The sequence below is a fragment of the Puma concolor genome, chromosome A1 (genome assembly GCF_028749965.1).
Source record: "Puma concolor isolate L17-30 chromosome A1, mPumCon1.1.hap2, whole genome shotgun sequence".
In the NCBI taxonomy this organism is placed as follows: domain Eukaryota; kingdom Metazoa; phylum Chordata; class Mammalia; order Carnivora; family Felidae; genus Puma; species Puma concolor.
Window position 1 is genome coordinate 80,287,290 of NC_141667.1, and position 8,144 is coordinate 80,295,433.

General features: G+C 38.7%; 1 pseudogene; it reads left to right on the forward strand.

The window, feature by feature from the left end:
- Positions 1-974: 974 nt before the first annotated feature.
- Positions 975-1,521, forward strand: LOC112860957 (peptidyl-prolyl cis-trans isomerase A pseudogene; annotated as a pseudogene).
- Positions 1,522-8,144: the final 6,623 nt, after the last annotated feature.

An 8,144-nucleotide genomic window follows, 5' to 3' on the forward strand; every position in this document is an offset into this window, starting at 1 on the left:
CATTAAAAAAAAGGTTACAATTGCCAGACTGAGGATCCTTCGTAGACTATGAGGAACCATCCAGGGACTGAGGAAAACATTTTGAAACACACTGTCCTAAAGCATTTACTTCACAGTTTAAAAGCTCTATACTGTGTTCAGAAAAGTGAAACTCAAACAACTTAAAGACCTGTGAGTTGACAAGAGACTTGTACTAACAGCTTCAAATGCAGCCAGACCTATATTCTAGCAAGTATTACCTTAAATTTCATCTTGTTACCCAGGAAATCCTCTATGATAGATCATCATACTGTCCATATGCTTCCAGTGAACATAGTTATTTATCAAAGGATAGTCATTTTTGTGATCTGGAAAGTTTATGTAGATGTTGTAATTGTATTTTTAATTCTTTAGGGTAATCATGCCCCAGATTAAAAAATTTTTAAGTATGGGGCCGTCTGGGTGGCTCAGTCAGTTGAGTGTCCAACTCTTGACTTCGGCTTAGGTCTTGATATCACGGTTTTTCACGGGATCGAGCCGCATGTTGGGCTCTGCACTGACAGCGTGGAACCTGCTTGGGATTCTGTCTCTTCCCCTCTCTCTGCCCCTCCCATGCTTACATGCATTCTCTCTCTCTCTCTCAGAATAAAATTTAAAAAACTTAAGTATGAAACGGCTTTAAAAAACCCCACACAGTATCCATGTCCCTCACCCCCAAATCCCACTCTTTAAAAGCAAGCACTTTAAATTTTTTTTTTTCAACGTTTATTTATTTTTTTGGGACAGAGAGAGACAGAGCATGAACGGGGGAGGGGCAGAGAGAGAGGGAGACACAGAATCGGAAACAGGCTCCAGGCTCTGAGCCATCAGCCCAGAGCCCGACGCGGGGCTCGAACTCACGGACCGCGAGATCGTGACCTAGCTGAAGTCGGACGCTTAACCGACTGCGCCACCCAGGCGCCCCTAAAAGCAAGCACTTTAGGCAGACGCTGACACCCTGGAATCGCCCGCGCCGCTCAGCCATGGTCAACCCCACCGTGTTCTTTGACATAGCCGTGGACGGCGAGCCTTTGGGCCACGTGTCCTTCGACCTGTTTGAAGACAAAGTCCCCCAAACAGCAGAGAACTTTCGTGCTCTGAGCACTGGGGAGAAAGGATTTGGTTACAGAGTTCCTGCTTTCACAGGATCATCTCGGGATTTATGTGCCAAAGTGGTGACTTCACACGCCATAATGGCACCGGAGGCAAGTCCATCTACGGGGAGAAGTTTGACGATGAGAATTTCATCCTGAACCACACAGGTCCTGGCATCCTGTCCATGGCAAATGCTGGACCCAACACGAGCGGTTCCCAGTTTTTCATCTGCACCACCAAGACCGAGTGTTTGGACGGCAAGCACGTGGTGTTTGGCAAGGTGAAGGAGGGCACAAACATCGTGGAAGCCGTGGAGCCCTTTGGGTCCCGGAATGGCAAGACCAGCAGGAAGATCACCAATGCTGACTGTGGACAAATCCAATAAATTTGACTCGTGTTTTATCTTAACTACCAGACCATTCCTTCTGTAGCTCGGGAGTGCGCCCCTCCGCCCCCATCTGCTCGAAATCTAGAGTCGCTATGCTCCCGCCTCAGTTCTATGGGTCCCCCGTGTCCTCCTTACTCCCCTCTAAGTTTAGTTGGATTGCAGAGTGAAGTTTATGATCATGAAATAAAGGCTAAACAACAACAACAACAAAGCAACCACTTTAAATTATTAGATTTTGTCCTCTGTATTTACCTTTGTATCTCTATATATTTATTGCTTTCTCTTAATTCATCATTTCTAAGCATTTTCTGTGTTTATAGCGAATAATAATTTTTGCCCTCTTACATAGTTTGTTCACCTCTTTTTTTCAATATGGTACAACCACAACATAATTTTTTAGTTAAATTCATGTAGTATTTCCGTTAGTATATTCAAGTATTTTTCTTCAGTGGACCAAGTAGTGCCCCACTCCCCCACCAGGAGTTGTTTCATGGTTTCATTTGCTTGTCATTCTTCAATCCTCTTTGTCTTTTCCAAATGATTTTTTAGTTCAATCTTTCTGCAACTCCCAAGAGTCAATGTTCACATCCAGGTTTGATACTCAAAATAAAGCCAAACCAAACAAACCTTTTCTCTCCTCTTGTTCATTACTTAGTTTTTCTGTCCTACCTTCTTAGAGATTTCCTAGACTTATTTTCCATGTCTCCTAGGGGTATCTTTAATTCTGCTGTAATATTTTTAGTCTTCCAGAATTCCTCATTTGTTCTCAAGATTTAAAAAAAAATAGAATCCAATTCTTTGGTTGTGGTTGTGAAATCTTGTACATCTGAAAATCTCTTCTCTGCAGTTTGTTTTTTCCCTGCTTCTCCCCCTTCCCTGACACCTTTTAAGCTCACGGCAGGGCTGGGTGGGTTAGAGGTGAGGGTTTTTTCTCATTCAGGAAGGGGTGTCCCTTGACCTCTTGGTGACCCTAGGTTTCCCATTCATGTGTAGGTATGGACATTCAGAGGCTCAGTGAAAACTCCCTGTAAGTAGTGGGTCTTACTGACCCACTTACTGACAAGCTTCACTGTAGGTCAGTAGTGTGTTCATTTGTCACTCTTTATTGGTGTCCTCCAGGAGTAGTTATCTACAGGTTGTTTCTCTGGACCAGTTTTTCAGGGGAGACCTGGATTCTTATTGCGTTCACTTGCTGGAATCACCCATACCTTTCTTGGTACCTGGTATCTCCTTTTCCTGAGGTTTTCAGAAATGATTCAGTGCAAATTGACTTGTTTTCCACTGGTATCTACCTTTACCTGCATTGGATGTTTCTTTGTCTGGTAAATGCATTCCCATTCCCCTATTCACTTCTGATTTAAACATGGTTTAGGGAATGTGGATTTATTTTAGGATCATCTAAAATTGACTTTCTTTTATTCTCATTTTTGGGCTGATTTTAAAGTGAATAAGGGATCAAAAGGTATTTTCTTTGCCATTTTGTTCTTGGTAGTGGGATTAGTCTTGTCTGAACTGTTAATTCCTCCTTCAGCTGCTGAATTGTCCACAGCCAAAGTCAAGGGCATAATATCAACCCAGGAGGAGAAGAGCACTGTACTTTGGGAGTAAAAGACTCATTCAGATTTGCCCTGCTAATTAATCCAGATGTCCCATGATTCTTAATAATTCAAGAAAGTATTCATAGCATGTTGCGCTAAAATCCTCAAAAAGAATCCTTAAAATACTCACGGAAATCCTGTTCCCGAGTTCTCAGGATTTTTGAAGATGTGGAATACTTAGTTTCAGGCAGCTAACAGGACTTAATTGCTTAATTGCTTAATAAAGCAATAAGATGAATGACGGAGGCCATTCACTAGAGCACTTATAGATGCTATAGATTTCTAAATAAGGAAGTGGGAAACATATCTCTCAGAAGTCCAGGAAGAAGTATACTCTGAAACATCAAATCACTGATGTTTCACTAATCTTTCAGTACCTCAGTTTTTAATCACCTCTAAGTGGATATAATAGTAGGTACTACTACATGGCATAATTATGAGAAATCATTGAGTTAATATTTGTAAAGTGCTTAGAACAGTGTCCAGCACATGGCAAATCCCATACAAGGTTTTAAAAATAAAACAACATAACAAAAAAAGATATAAAGTCAAAATAAGTGAGGAGGATGAGACATATGGAAAACAAAAGGTTTGAAGACAAAATGCAGTACACAAAAACATGCCCATGAAATCCTTTATGTTAATAGGAAGGAGAATCACAGTCTTAGCTTTGAGCTTTCTGCTTCCAAGACAAAATAGAAAGGCAATCAGTTATATGATTCATAGAGCCCATAACTTACAAGCAAGAGCTAGTATTGTTCCTTATATGAAGAGCAGAGATAAATACATCCCTGGGTCCTAATATCTATTGTTTCCCCGAAGTTTCTCGCGGTTATTGAAGCAACAGGTTTTATTGGCCTATGTGTCATTATCCTTTTCAGTCACATCATAAATATACCATTGAGAGCAATCTGGGTCTGCAGCAAACTACAGAAGGTGGACCGCTGGGTTGGTTACAGACTATCTTTATGGCCTGGCTTAATCTAGGACTGACTTGGAGAATGTCCTTAGGAAGGCAGCTTATCTTCCAGGACTCAGTTACCTAAAATTAAAAACAAAAGACAGGGTTGGGAGCGGAGCCTGGCACATGATAAACACTCAAAATCCACTTAATGAGTGATTTCAGCCATTTTATTGAAAAACATTATATAATGGGTGATACACATTTTGCCTTCTTATTTGGGTAAATTCAAAATATAACTTAAACTCTTTTGGATGACTCAGTTCCACCACAGTGAACATCACCAATGGCCTCAGGGGATGGTGAGATGCATAAGCTTGTCTGCTCCTGCACTCTGCTTCACAATGATGTGTCTTTTATTCTGATGTATGTTTTGAAGTTCTCACTTCTGCATCCAAAGCAGTTGTCCGGTTTCTTTTTTATTACTGTGTGTGTGCCGCTTCTCTTAGCCTTCTCTTTTCCCTCTGTATATATGTTGTTTTCCTTCTGATGGTGAATAAGAAGTTGGCTGATTGGGATGTAAGAATTGTACCTAACATAGAAGTAAATAAGCCCTGAGCGATGACCAGAGGGTGGGTAAAATGCACAATTTTGTGTACATGCTCTGTAAGATTCCTTTTTTGGCTCACCTGACCTCTTGTCTTACTATTTAATCATGGTTGTGTTCTGGATAGCAGAGTTTTGCAGATAACTGATCCTCAAACAAATGCAATATTAATCTACACAGGATACAGTATTATGCTGAGTAAGGGGTCGAAGGGAGAGCTTTCATGTAAAATATTGCATGAGGAGGAGGTTTTAGAAGTGTTTCTGGGAAAGTCCTCTTATTGTACATAATAGATTAATTAAGCAAGAGCTCCAGGTGAGTGGGGACTAGATAAACCAGACTGTAGCATTGAGTCATCCAACGTAGGAGACAGAGGTGTTGAAGGCTCAGGGCTTGGAAACTGAATGTCCTAGATATCCATCTGTACCCATTTGAAACATCGCTTGCCTGTCCTTGGAGCAAGAGTTTGGGGTTAGTTATTGCCTCTCTTCATCGTTTTCATATTCTGTGGGTAGAGTAAAAAGAATGTTCCTTTATTCTCTGAATGTTTTGCATATTATATCCAATTTTCATTAAGTGATTTAATTGTTTTACCAAAATTATTTTTAGTAACCTAGATATTTTTGAGAATGGCACAACAAAATGCATGGACAATATAACACAATATGACCTTAAGGAATTCATTTTTAGCATCATGAACAAGGATAACTGAGATCAGTTTAGTTTTATAAGTGGATCAGTGTAGTTCAGTACACTTGAGAAGTGAAGTAAGATTCTCCAGATAATAAGGGATATATAGTCTGTAATGAAGAAATAAATCCTTGAGATTTTTTTTTTTTTTGGCCAAAAAAAGTGTTACCCAACATATTGCTTGCACAGTCAGTGAAGAATTTATTAAGAGTATTTTAAAATGTTAGAAAATTTAGACCACTCTTCCCACCTCTTTGGGCGTATTATTTTCCCATTTTAATAATTTACAATTGAGCTTGTTGATGCTCCTGCCAAGTTGATTAATGAAATGGAGTGTTTGGAACCCTGACCTATTTATTCCTCAGAAAACAAACCGTTTATGTTTGTTTCTGAAATTTTTCCCCACGCTTCTACCATCTTGGTCCCTATCAAGTTCTATCCAAGAGATAAATGCATCATTCTTGTAAAAAATGGGCTTCATAATGGGTGATTATTGCATTGTTAATGGGCTTGTTCAATTTACTTTGAGGTCATATAATCACTACATTATCCCAACTATAAATAAATTGCTTAAATTGAGGTCAAAGGTAGCCCAAGGAAGAAACCTTCTTCAGTGAGCCACCTGAGCCCACTCCCAGAATTCGTTGACTTGCATACCCAACACATGCTGGGTATCGATTCAACATGCCCTCCAGTGAATCAGCCACCTTCTACTTTTTTCTAACCTCATCATTCAGAGAGCTTGGAAGCTATCAGGACTGTCTTTACTGATAAATGACAGCAAGGCTTACACTGGGGATGAGAGCTAGGAAAGAGGACTGAATTTTTGCTCATGGAGAACATGAGGTGAAAGAAAGACTACTCTCCTCTGTACCAAAAGGTGAGGGAGGAGGTGGTTCTTCTCAGAAAAACTGCAATATTTTAATATACTTTTCTTTCTTCTGGCCATGGAAGAACCTATATATTTACCATCTGGGATTTTCTAAGTCTCCACTTAAGTAAGTTGTCTTTATAAGAAGACTAAAATATGTAGAGACCTAGGAAGACATTTTTAAGCAGGGGGATATTTTTGGGTTTTCCATGCCTATCTAATGACCCTATTCAAAAATGAAGAGTTGATGGAAGTTTCACCAAATTTATGATTCACATTTCTATTTTATACAGAGCATTATAGGAAAAATTTTGAGACTTTTTACAGTGATCTCATGTCTATTGATGAGCAAGAAGAGATGCTTGAACCTGTTTCAAAATTAATGCAGGTTAAGAGGCAGTTCACTCAATTCTGTATTTTGTGTAACTTTTTTTGGTAGCCATTGGGGGTGGGGGGAAAGAGCCAAAAACCAAACACTCAGTAATAGACACATTAACCATTGTTAAGACTCTTCATGAAGGAGAGAGAGCATTTTTCTCCTCTTGGACATAGGTTGTAAATGCCAAGAAGACATGATTATATAGTCTAAAACATGTAACAGTATCATATAGATGATTTCAATAGATTAATTTCAGTTTGAATTGATGAAGAGCTGAAAAGATACAACACTCTAAGGTAAGCACTTAGATTCATTATCAGTGAAGGTTGTTTTTGGATTTATTATCTTGCCCTGTGTATTAAAGACTTGTTTTTGTTCTATGTGGGGTGTGTGTGTGTGATACACATGTTAGACACAAACTAGTATTATCTTACTATTTGTAGGGGGTTCTTTCCCTAAATGAGGCATTTCTTTCTTTCCCTCAGGAAAGTATAGATAGGATAATTTCATTTGCTAGATAGATAGTAATTTACTGCATACAAAGTTTTAATAGTAAGTTAAAATGATTTGAAATAAATCATTTGCCAAAACAATGCTTTTGTATCTGTGTCAGATGGTGTTTTCCAAAGATGTCTGAAGATAACTCTAATCCTACATTATCTTCTACACTATGATTTTTATACTTTCTTACCAAGAGATGGTTTATTTCTCTATTTTCTTATACAGTATTTGGATAAGCCCTGTGATTGCTCTGACATATGGTATACAGTGGAAGTGACACTGTGCTAGTTCCTGGTATAGCCATTAACTCCATTTTATTTATCTTCTCTGCTTTTATACTGTCTCCCTCTTAGAGCTGCCATGCTATGTATGTAAGCCCAAGGCAAAGTCAACATAGAAAAGTCATGTGCAGGTACTCTAGTTAGCAGCCCCAGCTGATCCCCCAGTGAAGTCGTTATCAGCCATTTGAGTGTGCCATCTTGGATGTCCAGCCCAAGTGAGCATTTAGATCACAGTATCCTCAGTTGATCTCTAACTACAACTGAATGAGAGATCCCAAGGAAGAACCACCCCACTGAGCCCAGCTAATCCATAGAACCATGAGACAAGTTACTTTACTTAATTGAAACCGTGGATACACATCATAGAAATGTGTATCCTAGATTGTAAGTTTCTCTAGGTAAGGAAATAAGACTATTTAGCTTTAAAAAAAAAAAAAAAGACTATTTAGCTTTGAATCTCTAGCATTCAACAGTGTTTTGTATTTAGTAGGTATTCAACAAACATTTGTTAACTGAATAACTCTTCCCTTTAATATTACCCTCAATCCAATTCTTCTACGCATTAATATATGTCCTCAATTGCAGTGAGTTATTTTATATAGTGAATTTGTAGTCCTATCCCATGATTGCCAAAGAATGTGATTCTGATGAGTTGACAAGTTCCAGCACATTTTTGTGAGGTGATTAGTAATGTTGATATTTATATAAGATTTTATTGATGTTATATACATGCACATGAGTTTATATCAGTATTTATATATAAAACAGTCTAAATATTTAACATTTTTTGACCCTAATGATTCAAACAGGATGGT